Below are 26,458 nucleotides of genomic sequence, written 5' to 3'. Positions count from 1 at the left end.
TGCTTGTGATCAGCTCCTTTGAATGGTGGATGATCATTCCTTCCCCACTGAGATTTTGGACTCAAGTTTCCGTGGCTGTTTCATTCCCTTGCGGGCATTCAAGTACTGGCCTGCCAACCTAGCTGCTGTGAGCCCATCCTCTGGCTCATGTTCCTTCACCCAGGTTTTCATTTCTGCTGGGAACATGCGAAGCAGTTGTTCAAGAATGATTACCTCCGCGATTTCTTCTTTGGACCGCTGCTCAGGTTCCATCCACCTTCTATAGAGGCCATTTAGTCTATCATAGGTATCTCAGTCTAGGAGATTCACCATAGGGTATGTGCAGTGACTGGAACTGAAGTCGATATGTCTCAGGGGAAATTATAAACTTGGCTAGGAGAGCATCTTTGAGGTCTGGATAAAAGTTAGAAGCAGAGTAGGCCTCAAGAGCTTTTCCGGTGAGTAGTGGAACCAATCTGCAGGCCCATTCAGAGAGAGACCAACCCCAAGTTCGAGCCATGCGCTCAAAGCAAAGTAGAAAGTTCTCAATGTCCTCCCCCTGTTGAAAAGGGAGCATCTTTGGACCTTGACGATAAAGCATGTCAGAGTGAACAGGGGAATCACTGGATGATATGGAAGCATCAGAAGTAGGGCCAGAGAGATTGGGTGGATGACCTCTAGGTGCCGGTGTGGGAAGCTGCATCTGTGAACTTTCAGTAGAGGGAGTATTAGCAGTGCTATGTGGGGAGGAGGGCTGTGTTTGGAGGGCCGGGTTGGGAGAAGGCATGGTCATAGCAGTTTTTAATTGTCTGAGTTAATTGACAAGCACATCCTCCATTCGCTTCTGGCTGGATAGGAAATCTTTGAAAAGGGAAGCCAGCTCCGTCTCCTCCCCAGGCTCAGCTTGGGGCCTTGCAGGAGCCCTCCTAGGCTTGACATCAGCAGGCGGTGTTGGCGGGGGTTTCTGCCCATGATTTTTAGGCCTGGCCCCAAGGTCATCAAAGCTGGTTTGGTCGTCATCTGAGCTCATGGTCTCCCCGCCAGCAGCACCTTCTGCCTCCTCTGCAACTGTCACTTTTGATTGTTGAGAGCGTAAACCAGACCTGTCCCTGGGTGTGTTTTTTTACGTCTGCGGCCTGCCATCCCACCACTGCCACCAAATGTCACACCTATGAACAGGTGAGGGCAATGTGACCCCTCGGCACTGGACCCAGATAAAACCACAAGAAAAGATGGCAGGCACACAGCCGGACAAGGTGCACAGTGATTTTATTTTCCCAACATCAAAAGTGACAGTGAGGCAAACAGCATGTTGCCTGTGGATAACAAGAACACAAACAGAATCATTTACCCAAATAAACAATGCCCCTAAACTGTGGAATGAGCTGCCGCTGCAGATTAGGCAGCAGGCCTCATCACTGTCGCACTTTAAAAGCCTCCTTAAAACGCACCTTTTCTCCTTGGCTTTCGACACCATGTAGGATGTTGATTTAATGATTTTATTGATTTATTGTTGTTTTATAGTTTTTACTGATTTTAGTGCTGTTTCTTTTGTTTTTATATAATTCTTATCTATTTTATTGTTTTATTGTTGCCTATGTTTTTTCTATTTTTATTCCTTTTTAGTTATTCTATGTATTTTCATCTATTTTATTGTGCTGCTTATTTCTGTTCTGTACAGCACTTTGTGCCCCTGTGGCTGTTAAGGCGTTTTATAAATAAAGTTGGATTGGATTGGATTGGATTGGATACTGTACATAAACACATACAGCTCCACAATTAGTAGTAGGACGCTCAAATCAGCTACACCTATGACAGCTATCTGACTTGCAAGACTGAATGTTATGGAATACAGTTGGGCATTTCAGTTAACCAATTTAAAATACAATTTTCTAGGCTTTTTCTGCTCCTTCATCCTCCATTATTTTTTAAAATCACTGCACATCAGATATACATGTTCAAATTAAAATATTATAAATTATTATATATCATAAATTATCAATTCAAATATTGAATGCAAAAACACCACAATTGTATGTGACTGAATCAGCTACTACTCATAAGATACAGCCAAAACTCATTAAGAACTTTCCAGTTTTGCACTTCCCTCCTCTGCCCTGTCCTCCCTGTAGAGCTATGGAACATCACTGATCATTATGTGTCATGCTTTAATATCTATAAATACTGATGCAAGTTCTGCCCTGCTCCTGTTAGGGCACATCTGCTGCTGCCCTGCCGTTTGTCTCTTAAGGGCCTTATAGACAATCTTTTTTTTTCTTGTGTGATTAATTTGCAGCGATATTGCAGCATTTATTTTTTTGGAAAGGGTCGATTTTTCAGAAATTCACTTCCGAAGTGTACACATCTGTTGCTGTGATTGACAGGTGGGTCAAAATTTGCATCACAATTTTGTGCTGTATATTCACATAACTCTTTGTGTATAACGGTCTTTAGTATGATGTCCACCCAAAGCTGGACAGAGCAGGGTTGGGTCCTTCTAAAGCTGCTGCTGGTGGCATCTCTCTCTGGGGCTGAGGAGCCGGTGTGTCGGCAGATAGGGGAGCCGGAGATCCCCGAGCTGTCTAAGAATGGGGACATTATTTTGGGTGGAATCTTTTTTTTCCACACCAGCTGGAAAGACAGACAGGACACCTACACGTACAGACCACCACCTCTGCAGTGTACAAGGTAAATCACACTGTAGCAAGCTGCTTGACATAAGTAAGATAGAAGATTAGAAGAGCTGGGTAGATCTCCAAAATTGTTTTTTTTTATCATGGTGAGTTGTAATAAGTGTTTCATATAGTTTTCACTTTTAATGTTTCATTTCAAGCTATGCATACTGGCTATAACACCAACTCTTTATAACTGTCTCGGTCAAGTTTGGATTTCACAGGGTTGCAGTTTGCTCAGGCTATGCTCTTTGCCATTGAGGAGATTAACAACAGCACAGACTTGCTGCCTGGCATCTTTCTGGGCTACAAGATCTATGATTCATGTGGTTCCATTGCAAGGGGAGTAAGAGTGGCACTGGCCTTGGCTAATAGTATTGAAGATATATCCACAGCCTCCAAGGCACCCTGCACCAGACCAGCCCAAGTTCAGGCCATTATAGGACCGAGCTTCTCCTCTCTTTCCATGGCTATATCCACTGTCATTGGACCTTTTCATATCCCACTGGTGGGTAGTTATTTTTATTTTCTTTGTATAATCATCACTTTGGCTACAGTTTGATCTATTTATTTTGTTTTATTTTGTTGATAATACAGTAATTATTATACTTCAATTTGTCTGACTGCTCACAGTAAAGGCAGTTTGAAGGCAATTCCTGTTAAAGTGCTCTGTTTTCCTGTGTACATTGTTTTTGAATTTACATCCTCATCTTGGGAATATAATTTCTTTCTACTACCTAGATCAGCCACGGGGCCACCTGTGCTTGTCTCAGTGACAAAGTCCGGTACCCATCCTTCCTCAGAACAATACCCAGTGACTTCCACCAGAGCAGAGGTCTGGCCCAGTTGGTCAAGCACTTTGGCTGGACTTGGGTCGGGGCAATTAGGAGCAATGATGATTATGGCAACAAAGGCATGGCCATATTCACAGAGACGGCCCAAAAGCTGGGCATCTGTCTAGAGTACTCTGTATCCTTCTTTAGAACAGATCCACCAGAGAAAATACAGATAATAATTGACATTATCAAAGCTTCCACTTCCCAGGTGATTGTTGCATTCCTCCTCTTTGCTGAGTTGGAAATACTAATACATGAGATGGCCCCCCACAACCTGACTGGGTACCAGTGGGTAGGCAGTGAGGGCTGGATCGTTGATCCCGACATTGTAACTATGAATGGACACCACATCCTGGATGGTGCTATAGGGCTGAACATCCCCAAGGCCCATGTCACAGGCATGAGAGAGTTCATTTTGGATGTAAAGCCACTCAATTCATCTAGTGATGAATTGTTCACAGAATTCTGGGAGACAATGTTTGATTGTAAGTTCAAGCAGACAAAGGGCTCAGGAGGGAATCAGAGATACTGTACAGGGTCTGAAGATCTGTCTGTGCAGCAAAACAGTTTCACTGATATGTCGTATATGCCCTTATTTAACAATGTCTATAAAGCAGTGTATGCTGTGGCTCACGCACTGCATAGTGTTCTTGGCTGTAAAGAAATATGTGGCAACAAGGTACAGCCAGATCCATTCACGGTGAGTTGATCACTGAAGGCTGAATGATAGTGTGCTTCACAGAACAGATTTTCTTTTCTTTTTGGCTTTATTTTTTATTTTTAATGGTATTGCTTAATAAATTATTGCATGTTAATCATTCTGGTTTACATTTAATGGAATAAGTAAAGTAATATCTATCTGCTTAGATTTTGCAGCACATAAAAAAGGTTCAGTTCAAGACAAAGGAGGGGGAGAACATTTACTTTGATGAGAATGGAGACCCAGCAGCAAAGTATGAAATCATAAACTGGCAGCCGGACGAAAATGGCAGTGTGGAGTTTGTGACTGTTGGTCTTTACGACACATCTTTACCTGCAGAAAAACGGCTAAATCTGCACACTAAGTCCTTAATTTGGGCACAGAACTCAGAACAGGTTAAAGGAGAATTCTGTTTTTTTACACCCTGGACCTTTTTTCCAGCTTTAAATGTGATCTTTAAGTCACCCTGACAACTTTGATTTGCATCAGCAGAAACGATAATCAGTGCATCTCTTCTTCATCTGTGGTTTTCTCTTCTTCTTCTGTTACCAAACAGAAGCATTTATCTTCTTCTTCTGAAGCACATCCGGGGCAGGTCAGAGTTGACTCAGTCTGTTGTGTAGCAGCCAGCCTAGCATAGCCTATAGATATGATCTGATTTCAAGATTATGGCCGATTCATTTCAATTAAATTGCCGCTCGTAGGCTATGGAATAAGGCCATAGGGATTACAAAGAGCAGTGGGAGATAAAGCGAGAGGTGCTATCTATCTAGTATGTGATGGACAGCAAACAGAGCAGGCTGTCGGCAGCACGGGGGGTACGTTACATCACTAATTCATGTTCTCTCTATTATATAATAAGCATAATTAACCGCTGTGTGTCGGAATAAGCTTTTGACTAGACATAAATACAATCATTTCAGAGGCCCCATTTTCCTCATTTTCAGGTTGCAGTTCAAACTGATTATCGTTTCTGCTGCTGCTAATCAAACTGAAGTTGTCAGGGTGACTTAAACATCATATTAAAGCTGGAAATAAGGACCAGGGTGTAAAAAAATGTAATTCTTCTTTAATACCGTATGATCACTCATGGAATGGGATTATTGTATCGTAATGTCAATTTCATCAGAATTCCAAATGGTGACCTGTAAAGACAACAGCATATCAAAATGTCTCTCATACTGCTTTTTGTTCATGCAGGTGCCTGTGTCAGTGTGCAGTGAGAGCTGTCCCCCAGGAACCCGTAAGGTCCTCCAGAAAGGAAAGCCAGTCTGCTGCTATGACTGTATACCATGTGCAGAGGGAGAAGTCAGCAACACCACAGGTACTCTAGTATTATTTAATGGATCAAGTAAATTCAATATCAGCAATCAAATAAATATTCAAATATAATACCAGTATTTATATGTTTATATACAATACAATTATAGTAATAAAGGAGTTCATCATCAATGCACTTGAATATACAATTTGGGAGTATTGTGAAGTCTTGTTCTGATTCATAGAAAATTGTTGAGTTGCATTATGTGATTATGATGTAAACACCATGGCAATTAGTTGTAGATAACATATAACTAACATGCATCATACATTTTTATGCCTCTGCCGGCGATAGCCGAGCCGGAGGCATTATGGTTTCGGGTTATGGTTTCGGGATTCGGTATGTACGTATGTCCGTCCGATGTTCGTTAACGCGATATCTCAGGAACGCCTTTAAGGAATTTGGTCAAATTTGGCTGAAACGTCCGATTGGACTCAAGGATGGACTGATTACATTTTGGTGGTCAAAGGTCAAAGTTCAAGGTCACCAACCTCACAAATGCCATTTTCTAGCTCGTTCGTTCGTTTCGGTACGTACGTACGTATGTCCGTCCGATGCTCATTAACGCAATATCTCATGAACGCCTTGCCAGAATTTCGTCACATTTGGCTCAAACGTATACTTGGACTCAAGGATGAAGTGATTACATTTTGGTGGTCAAAGGTCAAAGTTCAAGGTCACTGTGACCTCGCAGATGCCTTTTCTAGCTTGTTAACGCGATATCTCAGTAACTCCTTGACTGAATTTTATCACATTTGGCTCAAACGTCCACTTGGACTCAAGGATTAACTGGTTAGATTTTGGTGGTCAAAGTTCAAGGTCACTGTGACCTCACAAACGCCATTTTCTAGCTTGTTAACGCGATATCTCAGGAACGCCTTGACTGAATCTCGTCACATTTGGCTCAAACATCCACTTGGACTCAAGAATGAACTGATTAGATTTTGGTGGTCAAAGGTTAAAGATAAAGGTCACTGTGACCTAGGGCTGTCCTTGACTCAGGATTCTGCCAGTCGACTCGGATTCGACTGTCCAATATATATATATATATATATATATATATATATATATATATATATATATATATATATATACTCAGTATATATATATATATATATATATATATATATATATATACTCAGTATATATATATATATATATATATATATATATATATATATATATTTTTAGAATATCTTCTGTGATTATTTGACCACAATAACAGTAAATTGTGGCAACTCGACGTCGGGATAATGAATGAGACATAATTATTTTTTAAATTAGGCTCTTAGCCTATTTTTTTATGTCACCCTTTAAACATTAAAACAACAACATGTAGCCTACAGGAATAAACAAATTAAAGTGTAAAGGACATTGCCGTGCTTTCAAATGACATGTCCAATAGGCTACAGTTCTTCTGAAGACTAATAAGACCTAAATAAGTCTAAACAAGAAATAACTTATCAATTTAGATGGGGGGAGAGACAAAGCATCGTGTCATGAATCAATGCCACTGGTCACCCTTCACGCAACTTTTCAAAGAAGCCACAGCTTGTCAAAATAAAGACTGGTCCCATTGGCTCATTGGCTCACGGAGCATGGGCGCCTGGCCAATACCGGCGCTTAACTGCTGTGTAGGCGGGCACAGGGCATGGTCTGCCCAAAACCGCGGTGGGTTCCGTAATAACGCTTCACGTCTCTGACTGTGTGGGTTTTACAAAATGCAACCCATGGAAAAGCATTAAAACAAGCTTGTGAGTAATTCTCGTAATGCCATTCACCCTTAATCTGTCACTCAAACCTAGCTTTATCCTGCTCTCCGTCTGTACCTCCCCAGCGAGGAGGACACTATACCCGGAAAAGACACATGGGCGGAAGCACTGTGTATTCTGATATCGTTCTGCTGTGACGTGAATAGATCAATAAAATGTTTTCGAGTTATACCTAGGCTGCAAACTTGTTTAAACATGCAAATCGAAGTGGTTTCTGACTAGAATAAAGTACCGTTAACATGACGTTATGTCACCCTCTTCTCATCCCCTCTCTGGGCAATGGGAGAGAGTGGGAATCCCACTGCTCATGCCCGCGTCTGGGCAGAGAGTGCTTGCAAGTCGGACTGATAACATAAACAACATAATTTGAGCTTATCCAGGTAAGATATTAGTAATGTAATGAAACATCCAGCGAGAAACTAACTATAATTAAGACGTGCCGACTTTGACGAGGTTGTGTTCAGTATTTTAAGAGCACAGCACACCACTCTGACTGGAGGGGAGGGAGAGAAAAAAAACACGACGATGTTCGATGCTCGACTTGAGGAAAATCCGTCCACTCACGGGTCTCTCAACTGATGATCAAATCGTCGACTTTTAGAAGACAGCCCTACTGTGACCTTACAAATGTCATTTTCTAGCTCATTAATGCGATATGTCAGGAATGCCTTGATGGAATTACATCACATTTGGCTCAAGCGTCCACTTGGACTTAATGAAGTGATTACATTTTGGTGCTCAAAGGTCAAGGTCACTTTGACCTCACGAATGGCATTTTCAAGTTCGTTAGCGTGATATCTCAGTAACGCCTTGACCGAATTTCTTCACATTTTGCTCAAACGTCAAAGTCTGGACAGACATGGATGTAGACTGCTCACTTGTTGGCAGTGTTGGGGGTCGTTACTCAAAAAAGTAATATATTACACATTACTTGTTACTTTAAAAAAAGTAATGGCTTACTTTAGTAAATTACTCCTTGGAGCAAGTAATCCGTTACACTACTCACTACACTACTCATTAAATAATTTTGCGTTACTCCTAAACATCACCTGAGATGCATTGTCAGTTAACAAATCCCTATCCTAATAAGGAGTCCATACACAAAATCTTTGTTTCTGAAAGACGGAGACAACTCCAACTTTGGACGAGTCCACACGAGACGCCAGGGTTTATATTCACCCCAGGTGTGCGTTAGGCGCTCTGCCATCAACACAACACAAGACTTACATAGCCAGCCTTCAAAATAAAAGCTATCTGTAGACTATCTACAAAATAACGTGAATCACAGACTTCACCATAGAAATAGCTTACACTGGTAAAAATTTCCTCTGACAATGCAGCAAGCCTGTTTATCTTTGCGTTTCATGTTACCTGCTACTACACAGATCGACTCAGCATGGGTCCCTTTAGCTGCTAGGTTTGTGTCATTAGCAACACTAGTGCAGGGCCCGGTCCCCCATGCACCACCCCGTGGGCGCTTCCCCCCCGCACACACACTGCACTCTGTCAGGTCCCCCTAAGCGCAAGTTTGAAGTCGTTCCGGCAAACGGTTCTCGAGATACGCGAAGGACAGACATACAGACAGTCCTGGAATAAGTCCAAATTGCATGAAATGCGGCACCGCACTCCATCGGGGTCCGAGCAGCGCACTCCCCAAGTTTGAAGTCACAATCAGACAAACGTTTCTCAAGATAAACTGCTTTTTGTGTTTCCAGCAGGTGGCATTATGTCAAATTGCAAGAAATTCAGCGCCGCACTACTTCGAGTTCCCAGGGGTACACTCACCAAATCGTATGAACGGTTCTCAAGATAAACCACTTTTTGTGTTGCCAGTAGGTGGCGCTCTGCCGAATTGCACAAAATTCGGCACTTGCTCTATGTCAGGTTCCCAGCAGCACACTTACCAAGTTTGAAGTCGATCAGATGAATGGCTATCGAGATAAACCGCTTTTTGTCTTGCCAGTAGGTGGCGCTGTGCCAGATTGCACATAGTTCAGCTCCCTGCACCTCCTTGAGTCCCCCTAAGCGCACTCCTCGAGTTTGAAGTCGATCAGACTAACGGTTCTCAAGATAAACCACTTTTTGTGTGGCCAGTAGGTGGCGCTCTGCCGAATTGCACAAAAACAGGGCACTGCACTGCACAATAGGGCACACAAGTCGACGCGACCAACCATTCTCGATGGCATGCAGCAGATGATGCTCATCCATAAGCAGTGGTGGAAATGGCAAGGTTTTACTCTGGGAACCCTACTTACACAGGATGCGGGTTCTCGGAAGTGGTGTTGCCCTAGAGAGGATATTATTTCTGAATGCGTGACTCATTATCAGAGATGGGAAGTAACGAAGTACAAATACTTCGTTACTGTACTTAAGTAGATTTTTCGAGTATCTGTACTTTACTTCAGTAGCCTATTACATTTTCTGACGACTTTTTACTTTTACTCGTTACATTTTAACACAAGTATCTGTACTTTTCTTGTGTACATTTTCAAAACAGGTTCGTTACTTTTGTTTAAATGCACGAGAAAGTAATTTAAAAACGAGTAGAAACGGGAGAACGGAGCAGAAGTAATAGATAAAAGCTCATTCCAGCTCCACCAATAGTATGACTTGACTCCTCTGGTGCCGTAGTTGTCTGCTTGGGATTGGCTCTCTCAGCCCCTCTGTCAGTATTATGAAACCTCATTGGCTAGATGGTCTCTTAAGGGGCGTGGACAAAGCAGAACACAGAAGAGAAACACGGATGTTCTCTGACGGGAGGAGAAATGTTGTATTAAGAGATACATAGCAGACATTAGGGGCCGTGCAGACAGCCAGGACTTATTAGCGCTCACAGCGTCTTTTTGCAAATCATTCTCTATAAGTACACGCTTAGCGCGCATCTCTTTCAAGAAGCATTTCATCGCGTTTAAAAGCTGGTGGTGTTTTTTTTTTTGCACAGCGCTCTGGGCGCTGAAAGCTGAGGAAAGTTTAACAGGAAAAGCGCCCTGCTCCTTTTCCTCCCACCTCTTCTCCCAGGAGAGGAGGATTTTCATCTCGCTGCTGCCAGAGTTGCCAATAATCCGGCTTTTCCAAGCGTTCTTTTTTAAATAACCGCTCCCTGTGTGCATGGCCCCTTATGGTGTTGTTCTAACACATACATTCAGTTTGTGCACTGTCAACATTCAGCTAATATGGAATATGGTGGTGTTCTAACACCAGAGACAGTTCTGTCTTAATAATAAACCTTGAATTTGTGAATGTGATCAACCTTGTGGACATTCAGTTTCTTATCCATTAGGTATCAGTATCGTATCAGTCTCGAGTATTGTGCTATTGCACTTTGTAAGGGACACCTTGTATCCAGCAGTTAAACTTGTCTTAACTATTTGCACATTCATATATTATGGAAATATTAATGAGGGAGGACTAGATGTGATTTTAATGGGGGTTTTTTGTGTGGAAAAACCATATCACACTATTTAAAGTAGAGTTTTAAGATGTGTAAAACATTTGTAGGGGATCTTTTATCCTCAAATTATATTCTATGATGTGAGGTTCAGTCATTCAGAAAGATACGGTAAAAATACTTTTACTTTTACTCGTTGGGTACATTTCAGAGCCTGTACTTTTTTACTTTTACTTGAGTAAAATAATTGAATCAGTACTTCTACTTTTACCAGAGTAGTTTTTTACACAAGTAACTGTACTTCTACTCAAGTACAGAATGTCAGTACTTTTCCCATCTCTGCTCATTATAGCCTACCATTATAGCCACGTAAAAATCTCTTAGAAATCTCACTTAACTAAGATCACTGAGCTCTACTGATGATTTCCCCTTGATTTTATTCATGACCGACTTGAATATTAATGCTGCTTATTCAGCTTACAAATACATGTTCTCTCCTTCTTTCATACTGCCCTCTCTCTCATGTTTACTTAACACCCCACCCCCCGCCCCCCATTCAATCTCAAGGACTCGATGTTGACTTAGTTAACAACCCTGTGTTTACTTTCTCACCTCCTGTCAATGACCCTACGCCCAGATCAGTTGGAGCTTGAAGGAGCAGAACTGAACACAAATGCTCAAATATCGAACATGTTTCGCATCTGAATTGCACAGAAACAGGGCACTGCACTCCGTCAGGTTGCCATCAGCGCACTCTGCGAGTTTCAAGTCGATCCGACCAACGGTTATCGAGATACGCAAAGGACAGTGAGAGAGAGAGAGACAGAGAGACAGACAGACAGACGCTATCATCATTATAGTATAGACTAGTGCAGTGCCCGTTCCACCATGCACCACCCCGTAGGCGCTCCCCCCTGGACACACACTGCACTCTGTCAGGTCCCCCTAAGCGCACTCCCCAAGTTTGAAGTCGATCCGACAAACGGTTCTCGAGCTACACGAAAGACAGACATAAAGACAGTCCTGGAATAAGTCCAAATTGCATGAAATGCGGCAGCGCACTCCATCGGGGTCAATCAGACAAATGTTTCTCAAGATAAACAGCTTTTTGTGTTGCCAGTAAGTGGCGCGGGAAATTGCAAGATATTCAGCACTGCACTACATGTACTTTGAGTTCCCAGGAGCACACTCCCCAAGTTTGAAGTCAATCGGATGAACGGTTCTCAAGATAAACCACTTTTTGTGTTGCCAGTAGGTGGTGCTGTGCCGAATTGCACAGAACTCGGCACTGCTCTATGTCAGGTTCCCAGCAGCACACTCCCCAAATTTGAAGTCGACCAGATGAATGGCTATCGAGATAAACTGCTTTTCTGTTGCCAGTAGGTGGCACTATGCCAAATTGCATGGAATTCAGCTCCCTGCACTCCGTTGAGTCCCCCTAAGCGCACTCCCAGTTTGAAGTTTGAAGTCGATCAGATGAATAGCTATGGAGATAAAGCACTTTTTGTGTTGCCAGTAGGTGGTGCTATGCCAGATTGCATGGAATTCAGCTCCCTGCACTCCCTTGAGTGCCCCTAAGTGCACTCCTCGAGTTTGAGGTCGATCGGACGAAGGGTTCTCAAGATAAACCACTTTTTGTGTGGCCAGTAGGTGGTGCTGTGCTGAATTGCACGAAATTCGGCACTACTGTGTCGAGATCCCATCAGCGCACTCCCCAAATTTGAAGTCCATCGGACAAACGGTTCTTAAGATAAACCACATTTTTTGTTGCCAGTAGGTGGCGCTATGCCCAGAGGGCACTGCACTGCACAATAGGGCACACTCCTAAAGTTTGAAGTCGATCCGACCACCGGTTCTCGATGGCATGCAGCAGATGATGCTCATCCATAAGCAGTGGTGGAAATGGCCAGGTTTTACACTGGGAACCCTCTACTTACACAGGATGGGGGTTCCAGAAAGTGGCGTGGCCCTAGAGGATATTATTTCTGAATGCGTGACTCATTATAGCCTACCATTATACTGCCCTACAAATCATAACCGCAGTAACTACGCCAACACTGAAACTGAGAAAAATGGCTTTAAAGTTTTTGGACTGTCCAGCCAAATGAGATATAGGTTGAAAAGTGGTAATGCGCTTATTAAATATGTATACGTTAAAGTATTTTTTGGGGGCAAAACAATTATCAATTACTTGACCTATGACCCCAGAAATGCAGATACGGCACTCTGTCTGTGTATTACCTTAAACAGATGTGTAGGTAGTACAAGGGAAAAGCGCAGTAACTACAATCTAATGTGCTTCTCCTGTCTTGTTTTTCATGAGACAATTGTAATCGGTTTTGATTTCGATACCACATCATATCTGTATTTAATTGTTTTATTGTTTACATGTTTAAAACATTTAAATGGATGAGTAACAGATAAATTCAGGGAATCGTGAAGTCAGTTGATGTAATCTTCACCACTGGTGTTGCTTTTTGGTCATCATTCTGACACAATTAATTAATGAGCACAGTTGTTTTATTATCTTAATTTAGAACAGGTTTTCTGAATTTTTTGAATTTGATAATTCATACAAGAACATATACAGTATTACATAGCATATTACAATTATTTTGATTAAAATGAATTACAGACTGAGTCTGAATGCTGATAATTTATGCAGCAATTAAAAGGATTGTCCTGATGAGCTAGGTAGTGTTACCAAACAATTATCACTATCTACAGCCAGATTAACACTTCCCAGTGGAGAACACAATTCACTTCTTTATTGGATGATCTCTTATGGATTATTAGCTAGGAATACAGCATTTACGATTTTAAAGACACTGAAGACTCATTCATTAACAATTTGGACAGCTGTCAGTGCGCTCTCATATTGGGAATTGACTGGATTAACTAAACAGATTGTGCCATTATGAGTGATTGATATGTTGGGCTTTGTTATGGAAAGAGCGGGAAAATTGCAGTAACTACAAAATCCAACCAAAAACCAGTCTGAACCGCAGTAACTACACCTCAAAGTGTAGTTACTGCGTTTATCTCTGTTTAAGTCCAGCGGAAGCTCTGTGAAAGCAAATCAAACTGTAGTAAGTGTAGTTACTGCAGTTTTGTCTGGTTTTTGGTTGGATTTTGTAGTTACTGCAACTTTTATACTCTGTTTTCTCAAATATAGAGCAAGACTGAACTTAGAAAATTTGTCACATGATAAAACAGATATCTAAAAGTTCAATTTCAATAATAACTCAATTTTGACCAAAATTGTAGTTACTGCGGTTTTGATTTGGAGGGCAGTATAGTCACGTGAAAATCTCACTGAGCTCTACTGATTATTTCCCCTTGATTTTATTCATGACAGACTTGATGACACATGAATATTAATGCTGCTTATTCAGCTTACAAATACATATTCTCCTACTATTCTTTGCTCCTTCATGCTGCCCTCTCCGCTGCATTGCAAGACATTTTTTAATTGGAACCTGAGGAGGGATGCTGCCCCCCCTCATTCTCACAGCAATGTAAACACAGGGTCGTTAAAGTGACGACCCTGTGTGCTTTTGTGGAGTCTGTCATATCATTTTCCATAATCTGCTGGTATGGTAATCTTTGTACTAAAGACAAGAACTCCCTGGGGAGAATAGTGAAGGTGGCTTCGAAAATAGCCGGAACCCAGTTCAGAAGCCTGGACCAGATCTGTAATAACCAGGTGCTGAAAAAAGCTGTGTCCATCCGATCAGATGATGCCCACCCTCTGAGGTTCGAATATGAGCTGCTTCCTTCCGGGCTCCGCCTTCGTGCCCCCATAGTTAAAAAGAACAGATACAGAAATTCCTTTGTGCCTGTCTCTATCAGAGCGTTGAACGCTGCTGGGGTACAAATGTAATGTTGATGTTGAGAGTGAGAAGAGGCGCCGGGAGAGGGCGACCCGCTGCGCGCTCCGTAACTTCCTAGACAAATAGGCTTTTTTATTTAGTGTAAACGCGTTTTAATTTAATTTCGTTGCCTCGATTCGCTTTGTAAATACCTAGTGTATATAACAGTGTTTTTAAATAGTGTACATAGTAGCGTCTTCGCACTTTTCTTTGCAAGGAACTACACAGACGGCTGTTCGCTGCAGCCGTCCGCTCCCCACAATGGAGGAGAACAAAGACGCCAAAGACGCCGACACCAGCGTCGGGCAAAAATACAACAGGAACGCGCTGATCCAATTCAGGAACACACGGATTTATCCCAACAGTAACTGGCGAGCCCCCGACCTCACGGAATTTCCTGAACTTATAAAATACCAACGGAAAAGAGGTAGGAGAGGTGGCATACTCGCCCGCCTAAGAAGGCGCGCCAACAAGCCCCCGTTACCCAGCGTCTTACTGGCAAATGTCCAATCTTTGGAGAATAAGCTATGTGAATTAAGAGCGCGAGCACAATTCCAAAAAGACATAGCGCGATGTAACGTTTTATGTCTGACTGAAACCTGGCTCACCCCTGATACAACGGATCATTCTATCACTCTACCAGGATTCAATGTATTCAGAGCAGACAGAGATGAACGATCCGGGAAAATGAAAGGCGGAGGCGTCTGTCTAATGATTAACGAAAACTGGTGTATAAACACCACAGACATTGGGAAACACTGCTCAGCAGATCTTGAATATGTAATGGTACAATGCGTGCCGTTCTGGAGTCCGAGGGAATTCACGTCAGTCACCATCATGGGTGTATACGTTCCTCCACAAGCGAACGTGACTGTCGCACTGAAAGAGCTGCAACGCGCCATCAGCGCACAGGAGACAAAACAACCCGAAATGGCCCTGGTGGTGACTGGGGATTTTAACAGGGCAAACCTGAGAGGTAGAATGCACACGTTGTACCAGCACATTCACTTCCCCACGCGAGGCAGTAACACACTGGACAAATGTTACTCAAATATCCGACATGGCTACAAAGCCGTCCCTCGCCCCCCTTTCGGCAAATCGGACCACGCCTCCATTCTACTAGTACCCAGGTACCAACAAAAACTAAAAAAACAACCCCCAGCATTCCGAACCGCCCACTGCTGGTCAGACCAATCAGATGACATCCTGAGGGACTGCTTTGACCAAGTGGTGTGGGAGGAGTTCAAAGCTACAGGAGACCTGGGCGAGTATGCAGATACAGTGTCATGCTTCATAAAGAAGTGTACCGACGACATAGTCCCCACAAAAAGAGTCAAAATAATGCCGAACCAAAAGCCCTGGGTCAACAGCGACGTCAGGGCTGCCCTTCACGCCAGGACCGCCGCCTTCAGCTCTGGCACAACAGACCAATACAAGCAGGCACAATATGCCCTCCGGACCGCTATAAAAATAGCACGGAGAGATTATGGAAGGCAGCTGGAGTCAAAATTGGACACTAACAACCCCAGACACCTGTGGAGAGGGCTCCATGCTGCCACAGACTTCAAAGAGGTGAAACGACAGAACCCCAGCACGTCACCCACCCTACCGGACGAACTCAACGCGTTCTACGCTAGGTTCGACCCCTCTGCCAGAGCGCCTCCCCTCCTCCCCCCCCTCTCCCACCCCTCTCCCCCTCCCCTCCCCCCCATCACCCCCCCCCCTCCCTCCCCCCTCTCCCCCACCACCCCTCCTCCTCCCCTCCCCACCCCCCCTCCTCTCCTCCCCCCCACCTCTCCCCCCCATCACCCCTCGCCTCCTCTCCTCCCCCCCTGCCACCTCTCCCCCCCCACCACCCCTCCTCCTCCCCTCCCCACCCCCCCTCCTCTCCTCCCCCAATCACCCCTCCCCCTCTCCGCCCCCCCACCACCCCTCCTCCTCCCCCCCCCCGACCACCTCCCCTCCCCCCTTCCTCCCCCCCACCCCTCAGCACCCCCACCCCCCCTCCATTCCCACCCAACCACCAACCCCCCCCCCCACCCTCCACCCCCCACAGACCGCCCCCTCACCATTCAGGAGGGTCATTATAGGAGGGTGGGAGGGGAGGGAGGGGAGGTGGGGGGGAGAGAGGGAGGGGTAGGGAGAGGAGGGCCCTCCTCTGTCGGCATGTCCAGGAGTTATTGTATATTGTTATTGCGGTGGGCACGAAAGACCTCCTGTAACGGTCCTTGCTGCAGGGGAGCTGACGGAGCCTCTGACTGAAACCGTTCCGTTATCCAGCCAGCAGGTCGTGTAGGGGGTGTGTTGTGTCATCCATGATTTTAAGTATTTTTTGTAGCATCCTTCCCTCCACAACCACCCTCCACAACCACCTCCAGGGGCTCCAGAGTGGTCCCCAGCACAGAGCCTGCTCTCCTAAAAAGTTTGTTCAGTTTGTTAGAGTCGCCGGCTCTGATGCAGTTGCCCCAGCAGGTGGCTGCGAAGAGAATTGCACTTGCTACTACAGACTGGTAAAAGATATGCAACATCTTGCTGCACACATTGAAGGATTTGAGCCTCCTCAGGAAATAGAGTCTACTCTGCCCCTTCTTGTAGACAGCCTCTGTATTGCATCTCCAGTCCAGTTTTTTGTCCAGGTGAACGCCCAGGTATTTGTAGCTGTCCACACTCACCACCTCCTCACCCCCGATGGAAATAGGGTTCGGCTCCGTGCTGGTCCTCCTGACGTCCACAACCATCTCCCTGGTTTTGGACACGTTAAGGAGGAGGTGGTTTTCTCAGCACCGGTCTCCAAAGCGGCCCACCAGTTCCCTGTACTCTGCCTCCTATCTAACTATCTGCAACTACAGTCATCTGAATATTTCTGCAGATGACAGGATACTGAGTTGTATTGGAAGTCATTAATGGCACAGTTGTATTGGAAGTCATTAATGGCACAACACAGCAATAAGCCTAGACACAGGTTTAAACAACCTCCCCGTTATAGACTGGACGCTTTGTGACCGGCTCAGTAACCGTGTCACTGGTGGGACTGGAACAGCAGCACTGGGTAGTGTGGGAACGTGTTCACTCGGCCTGGCAGCATCAGCCAGGGCAGTGCAAGATCTGACACTCCGATTGGACTCCACAACGTCCGACTCAGACACCAGCCGATCGGATTCCTGAGAGTGAACTCCCACTGAAGCAGGTGAAGGGAGTGGATCACTCTGACCACCAGGGAGAGCATCTTGAGACAGGCTCTCAACCTCCACACTCGAGTCACTAGACCCCTCTGGCAACTGGGAGACCCAGACTCTGGTTCTATAACTGCTCCGTGTGGATTATCTGAAGCAGAGGAGCAGACAGGTCCAATCCATCTTCAGAAGCAGTGTCAGGGAGTGGCAGAAAGTTGACCGGTGTTATCAGGTTGCGGAGGACCATTTTAACAACACCAGTGGTGCTGTTCTGGATTTTGAAGGTCTGGCTGTCGGCATTCACCTCAGTGCCCACGTAAGTGGCATCTTCCCAACGGTCAGCGACCTTACTCTTCCCCTTTGTTGGCCAACAATACGCGATCTCCGACTTGAACTGTATTTTTGTGAATTTCTGACAGTGCCACCTACTGGCAACACAAAAAGTTTTTTATCTTGAGAACCATTCATCTGATCGACTTAAAACTTGGGGAGTGTGCTGCTGGGAACCCAATGGAGTGCGCTACCCAATTTCATAGTCATAGTGCCACCTACTGGTAACACAAAAAGCAGGTTTATCTCCAGAACCATTCATCCGATCGACTTAAAACTTTGAGAGTGCGCTACCGGGAACCTGAAGGAGTGTGGTGCCCAATTTCGGACACATGCAGGGTTTGAGTTGTGTGGGGCTTGGCTCCCATTTAGAGAGTCTGAGCCCGCATGAATAAGAACACCTGTGGGGGTCCCACAAATTGAGATCGACAGAGAGAGGGAGTGCACACGCGTGAGAGAGAGCATGTGAGAGAGACACACAGAGAGAGAGGAAGCACGCGAGAGAGAGAAAGAGAGCACGCCTCGCCACCCAGGCAGCTGCTCCTGTTTGTGCATAAAGATGGCACCACACGCACACTGATGCTCCGGGTGAGAGATATGCATGATTAGCGCGGTTAAAGGCATACTTCAAAATTGTTGGAGATTCGCCTATGTGCCATATTGCCGATATTAAAGCAGCTACGAGCAAGATTTTCGATTGTTATTAAACAGTCTAAATTGAATATCAATGCATCACATCTTACCTCTAATAGTAGACAAGACCAACGCAGAGTAGTCTCGCTTGAACCCCGAGTGAATCGGCCAGTGTTAGTCTCTCTGTGGCCAGGGCAGATCAGGAAGTGAAATGAAATGGTTTGCAGCAGCCACTTCGGCCATAACCACAAAATAACTTCCAAAAAACCTGTTAGAATATAACGAGAGATGTTCGCGAGAGTATGCCTGGCGTTCTCCTTGTTTATGGTATGTTGCTAGGCAGCGCGAACGGGGGAATGCAGGCACCTGCGTTTCACTTCCGGGTTTCACTTCCGGAAGGTAAGGTCCGGTGGTCTGGCGAGAGAGAGAGCCCCCTGTTGACGCGAGTTTAGACAGACACAGACTTAAGAGAGCAATCTCCGATTCACACGGCTTTGGTCTCAGCTACTATTATAGGTAAGATGTGATGCATCAATATTGTAATTATACTGTTTAATAACAATCGAAAATCTTGCTCGTAGCTGCTTTAAATGTAGAATGTGGATGCTATTATCTTCAATGTGCATGCATTACAAACAGTGGTAGAGCCCTCACTGCTACTTAGCACTACAATGGCAGTCTATGGTACTTTTGCCTACTCCTGTTTAGTCGCCCAAAATACACAATCCAGCAGGACCAGAAACACTCACATGTACAGTACATGTTGTGACTCGTGTAATCGAATGCGAGCACACTCACAACTCGAGTTCCATTAGGGTGACAAAGTCATTTCAAAAATCTAATAAGTCACCTGGGACGGCACACAACAAATGTTTCAGCGTCAAGCCTTCATCAACGTTGTGTTGTGTAAGGCGGAAATGATGACTAAATACATACAGACCAGAAGTAGAATCAATAATTCAATAAAGGTCTATACAGGAAATGCATACATGTGTAAGCCCACGTGTTAGAGAAGGACATGAAAATACTGTTACAAAATACATGTCATATACATAATATGACACTTAAAGAATATACAAAATCTTACCATAGAAATATATACAATTATAGAAACCTCACTCAGACATGCTCTCACATCGCTCCCTGGAAGCATGAACACCCTTGAATTGCACACAACAAATAGAAGGTTAAAAAAGCGACCTAGTGCCTGCCAAGGAAAACTATCTGACAAAAAACTGCCAGGGAAGCTGGACAACCTAACCTACAGCTATTTAGACCAATAGAATCAAGGTACAGTATATTGGCCTACTAATAGGCCAATAAAGTATAGGCCCTGTGTCTGTAATCCTACTGTGACAGGTATGACCCACAAGGTCAAAAGTATACACACGAAGGGCCATGTAGAAAAAGTACAAAATTGAAATATTTAGAAAAATGATAAAAAAATAACTAGAGGAAACAACCTAGCAGTAACTCCTCATTAAGACCTTTAGGATGTTCCATCTGCAGAGTGTGAATCCAAAAAGCTTCTCTCTGTAACAGAGCTCTGTCCCTATCACCACCTCTTTTTAAAGGTGCTACAGTTTAAATGCTCTGGAACCTAAGATAAGACACATCATAGCCGGCAGAAGTGCCTTGCTAGTGGGGACTTTTCATCGTTGTTCCTAATCTTACTTTTGTGTTCGGAGATGCTGATTTTTAAATGCCTTCTGGTCTTACCCACATAACATAAACCACACAGGCACCTCAAAAGATAAGGAAAATTACCATTAGGTACATTAGACAAAAAGTGTTATGACAGTCAGCTCTGACTAGCATGTCCGTTACGTTCCTGGCTCGTTTGTGAGCAAAAATGGGAGGCTTAGTGTAGACATGGCCTACTTGGGGGTCACTACACAAGATGTGCCAATCTTTCAAGACACACTTTTTGATTTCCTGGGAAACAGGAGAGAAGGTTGTAGCACAAAAACAATATTAAAATCATGAGAGTTTTAGGTGCCAACATGTCGCTTCATATTTCTAACTTTCTGGAGGCTGTTATCAAGGTCAGTAGTACTGTAACCCTTAGCTCTGAATCGTGAACAGAGTTCAGAAGCCTGTTCTTCAAAAGAAATGTCAGTACTGCAGATCCTCTTTATTCGTAGAAACTGGCTAAAGGGTAAACCCTACCTTGGTCATGAGTTGTTCAGACTTGTTTACACAAACATCCAGAAAGGATCCAGACTCAAGACTGAATTATAGTGAACATTTTAAAGAGGGCATTCTAGAATTGATGTATACCTTGAATTCCTCAAGTTGAGTAAGTGACCCTGTGAAAATGAAAAATATATCATCAATAAAACGTAACCAGCATTTTAACAAGGAACAAAAAGGGTTGTTGTGGTAGACAAAGTCTTCTTCAAACTTACCCATAAAGAGGTTAGCATAGTTAGGAGAGCAGGCCTCCCCATACTTACACCTTGACATTAAATAATAAGCATTTTCAAATTTAAAGTAATTCCTGTTGAGGATCAGCTTACTCATTTCTACTAAAAAGCTTGTGCGGGGCGTAGGATTCTGCCTCTTATGTAAGTGATTTTTTGATCTGTCAGGATGAATAAGTTTATGCTACAGAAACACCCTGTTCGTCCAGTTTTTTATACTCTTCCAAAGATTCATAAGAGCTGTGTGGAACCTATACCAGGCAGGCCCATTGTGGCAGGTACACAGTCCCTTACAGAACCTATTTCTCAGTATATTGACAGACACATAAAAACACTTGTATCCAAACTTCCTTCTTATCTCAAAGATACTACTGATGTCCACTTGGACTCCAGGATCAACTGATTACATTTTGATGATGTTGATAGGTAGAGTTCTTTCTCAGCACGATCCATCTTATTTCTCATAGTAGCTCTGGAAAGTTGGGAATAAATAAATGCAAGGTCAATGGGGTCACGCTCCTGTATGTACAAGCTTGATGCTCACTAAAATTTTATCCACAGTCACACACACACACACACACACACACACACACACACACACACACACACACACACACACACACACACACACACACAGTGCACACAAAGTACATTTCAGTGAGCTTCAGTCAGCTTGTACATACGGGAGTGTGACCCCATTGACCTTGCTTGCATTTTTGCCTAACTAGCTACTATGAGAAAACAGGATAGATTGTGCTGAGAAAGAACTCTACCAACATCATCATTGGTAAGTAGCAAATAGGCTAGACTTGAAAAAATGTGAACTATCCCTTTAAGTAAATATATTTCTTAATTATTGTTAGTGTCACACGCCGGCTGTCGGCTTCCAGCTGCTCAATTAAACTCTTGTCTAGGGGTACCTTATCATCACACCGGCTACTGTAAGATGAATGGACAAAGATTACAAGAAGATTAGGATATTGACCATTGAATTCAGCTGAATTACCTGAGCCTTCACGCAGGACGTTTGGCACCATCTGGTCGCCACTCTTCCTTCAGCTGGCATCCTGGCCCATCCCAACGTCGGAACAGCACTGTTATCTGTGCAGAAGTGAGAGCCGTCCAGGCCTCACTCATTCAGTGGTGCCTCGCCAAAGCAAGACTGGAAATATTAGTTTATATTAAATGAAATTAAATGAAATGAAATGTATTCACACACACACACACACATACATATCATCATCGTCAGCATAATCATCACTAACATCAGGTTTACAATGTGAGTGTGCCAGGTCTCCCAGGAAGCTATTTAAAGCTTTTGGATGGAGCCTGATCTCATACAAGGCCTACAGGTATCAATGGACAAAACATACATACGTAAAACACACATATCACATGACGCTTAATACAACACATAGAACATAGGGTAGCTTCTGCTAGCCCGTCTTTCTCCTCGTTAATACTGTCCTTCTCACCCCGGAAGCACTTCCCTCCAGAAGCAAGCAGCAAAGGTCGCCCTGGGAAGCCTTCTAACAGTCACAGTTTCATAATTCCACCAGGCAATTCAACAACATTCAATGATCAGACAGCCAGAAATACATAGGTAAACATGATCATATTTGAGTTATTGGGATACTCCCTACTCTCACCTAACGATCCATAACACTAGGCATGAACATTATCTTACACATTTTATCTCACTTAACTTGGTTTGAATTTGCAATAAAACATTTGACTGATATATAAAACATTTGGCTGATATATTTTCAACATTCCATCTAGAAGAGAAATAAGGCCCAGAGCAGCCAACATCTGTCTTGCTTTATTTTTTACAATTTCCTGACTGAATGTTGGTATCGGCAGTGATAGCAGCATTTACATCCTTACATAATGCTGGATATTTTAATAAATAGTATTGCATCATATTTTATTTGTTAGATCTTTGTAGTAATGTCTGTGACGCTATCTCCAGATCGGAGATCAAATGTTCAGATTGAATTCATGAACACACCGATTTGAAAGATTTTGCAACTTTTTGGTTGAATAAATAAAACAATTTCAATGAATTGGAAATGGTGGGAAAATAAGGGAGCGACTCAGGAAATCTAATATCTGTTTTGATTTTAACTTGTAGATTCCATCACCTGTGAGCGATGCCATCCTGAATTCTGGTCAAACGAGAAAAGAGATGACTGTGAAAAGAAGGACACAGAGTTTCTATCATATGAAGAGATTATGGGGGCACTGCTCACGGCGGCGGCCCTGTTAGGAACTTGCAAGACTGCTATGGTGGCTTTCATCTTCTTCAGATACAGGAAGAGCCCCATAGTCAAGGCCAACAACTCTGAGCTGAGCTTCCTGCTGCTCTTCTCCCTGGCTCTGTGTTTCCTGTGTTCTCTGACCTTCATCGGCCGGCCCTCTGAGTGGTCCTGCATGCTGCGACACACAGCATTTGGGATCACCTTTGTCCTCTGCATGTCGTGTTCTGGGAAAAACTATAGTGGTGTTACTGGCCTTCAGGGCTACACTTCCAGGGAGTAATATCATGAAATGGTTCGGCCCTGCTCAGCAGAGACTCAGTGTTCTGGCTTTCACTCTCATACAGGTCCTGATTTGCATACTTTGGCTAACTATCTCGCCTCCTTTTCCTTTCAAGAATTTTAAACACTTTAAAGACAAAATCATCTTAGAATGTGCATTAGGCTCAGCTGTAGGCTTCTGGGCTGTATTGGGGTATATAGGGGTCCTGGCTATGTTATGTTTCTTTCTAGCTTTTTTGGCTCGGAACTTGCCTGATAATTTCAATGAAGCCAAATTTATCACCTTCAGCATGCTGATATTCTGTGCGGTCTGGATCACCTTTATCCCTGCGTATGTCAGCTCTCCAGGGAAGTTCAGTGTTGCTGTGGAGATATTTGCAATTGTGGCCTCCAGTTTTGCACTGCTAATCTGTATTTTTATTCCAAAATGTTACATAATCTTATTGAAGCCAGAAAAGAATACAAAAAAGAACATGATGGCTAAAATGCCATCAAAATCATCATGACGAGTGAGTATAATAGGCATAGTAGAAGAACAAAAACTTGTTTAAATTTAAAAAAAAAATCACTCATGAATGCAATAGGGTGCTATTATAACTGTGGTTGCTGTCATCATTGATACAATACACTGTGTTGTTTAGGTTTATTTCTCAGACTGGCAAACTAGCTCTTGCAACCCAAATGCCTTTTTCTTACTCTTCTTCATTTTATTGAAGAACAAAGATCTATCTTAGACTTGAATCAGAATGCCAGTCATTGAGACTGCATAATGACACTAAGGTCGCTTTCACATAAGCTGTTAGGTCTGCTTTAAACGCGCCAGAGTTCGTTCCCTCGGATAGTGCGTTTCGTTTGGGCTGGTGTGAAAGCGCAAACGAACTCTGGGGCGGAACAAACAAACTCTGGTCCGCTTGAAAACGTGGGTCTCAGTTCGCTTCCAATCCAAGTGAACCCTGGCACGGTTCGTTTGTTGTGTGAAAGCAAACCGGACTCAACACAAGAGCGCCAGTGCATCTAATGCACTCATGCAGTGCATCATGAGTAGAAGACGGTAGAAGGGAGCAAAACAAACACTGCGTTGTGCACACGTGTACAGTACCTGCGCGCCGCGTGACGTACGTCGTACAACACAAGTTTCTCAACAGCTGTCTTGCCTTCTCCTTCGGTACGTAGGCTACTCGTCTCATCTGCAGAATGGAATGATCAACAGTTTGCTGCCTCATCTGCTGCTCATATTTGGCACATTCTTGTCAAATATTGATTTGATAGTAACACCAAAGTAAAACCAGAAATCCCAATATCACAGGTGGTTGCTCCATGGTTTGTGTTTTGCGGATTCACTTGTGTTGTTCAGTCAGCCCGCAGCCAGGCAAGAAGCCGGCTGAAGAGAAGAGATTTCCCTTCTCTATTCTGTGTAATAGACGAGTGACTGTTTTGATCACGTGACATTGTTCAGAGAGTTTGGTGCGCTTGGCAAATTGCTGTGTGAAAGAGAACCAGACCAAATGAAAATCGCAACAATGCCTCTAAGCATTGGAGGCGAACAATGCCGTGTTCTCCCACGGCGGAGTGTGAGAACCACTCCAATATCACCAAGTCTTCACCAAACTTCACCAAGTTCACCAAGGCACAATGCCTTGGTGAACAATGCATCAATGTTGCAACTTCACCCCCCCGAATCGCACCGAGTCCACCAGCTTATATGTGAAAGTGACCTAAGACAAATTCCTCATGTAATCTTGCATAGTGTGGCGATAAAAGTGATTCTGATTCTGATACACAGTTTCTTCATTCATTCATTCTCAAATTGAAGATTCTTTGGGACAATAAATTATTATTGTATTGTACCATTTCATATGACAAAAACAACGCTGGTGGCCGGCAGGCCCGTAGCCAGGGTTTGAGTAATACCGAGGGCATTTTAGCACAGCGTGGGGGGCCCAGGGGGGGCTGTGCCCCCCGGAAAGAAAATGTTGTCCATTTTAAAGTAAAATGCTTCAATCTGGTGCACTTTGAGAGCAAAATGAAGAGGCTAGATCTATAAAGAACTACATACATCATGTTAGATTAATATCCTCTTTACTGTGCTGTTGCTTTAAAATGATACAAAAAATAAATGTCTCCCCATATGATATAATTTATATTCTGCATACAGGTCACATGGCAGAATACTGCTCAATTAAATACAATGGCCCATCTACACAAACATCACTTACAGGGGAGTTACTTACCCATTCACTTCAATAGAACTGTCCCCAAAGTCTAGCCCCAATCTAGCCTCAATGCAAAATCTGAATGTTGTGAGTTATCTCTCTTCCTTCTATAGCACACAGAGAGGAAGCAAATTGTTGCATTTCCGATCAACTGTCGCATTAAAACATCAATGACAGATTAATAGATCTGGGGACCGGGGCTATTTTTCAAAAAAAAAAAAAAAAAAAAAAAAAAAAAAAATTTGGTGTGGAAAATACCGAGGTCATGACCTCGGTGTCCTCAATGGTAGCTACGGGCCTGGTGGCCGGTAGTCTCCTGAGGTTTTGACAGTTCAAACCGCTTTGTTTTGAATGTTTATAAGAGTCATGCCTTGAGTAGTCTCACTGGCCAGCCTCCCCTCCCTTCCGTGAGAGGAGTCTGGCTGAACGGAAACAGGCTACTGGCATAAGCCCTCCCCTGATCAACAGCTGCTTTCCCATTGGAGGCGTCGATTTCAGCACGCTGTCGGATTTCCGCTCCCCGCTTAAGAAGCTCTGTCATTGGCTCCGACCATGTCAATCAGGGTGGCTTCCGCTACCCCCCTCCTGTGTGTCACTAAATAGTCC

At 43.8% G+C, this 26,458-nt stretch overlaps 1 pseudogene across 1 annotated transcript in view; it reads left to right on the top strand.

The window, feature by feature from the left end:
• LOC310789183 (extracellular calcium-sensing receptor-like) overlaps nt 1-24,145 on the top strand; it is a 64,369-nt pseudogene extending 40,224 nt beyond the window's left edge. The window contains exons 2-6 of the transcript in view: nt 2,862-3,159; nt 3,393-4,187; nt 4,355-4,582; nt 5,388-5,511; nt 23,234-24,145. The product of the transcript in view is annotated as an extracellular calcium-sensing receptor-like (transcript). The remainder of the gene's footprint in view (nt 1-2,861; nt 3,160-3,392; nt 4,188-4,354; nt 4,583-5,387; nt 5,512-23,233) is intronic.
• The last annotated feature ends 2,313 nt before the right edge of the window (nt 24,146-26,458 follow it).

This window comes from Poromitra crassiceps, assembly GCF_964638095.1.
Source record: "Poromitra crassiceps genome assembly, chromosome: 14".
Taxonomy (NCBI): Eukaryota; Metazoa; Chordata; class Actinopteri; order Beryciformes; family Melamphaidae; genus Poromitra; species Poromitra crassiceps.
This window is presented reverse-complemented; position numbering and strand designations above follow the sequence as displayed.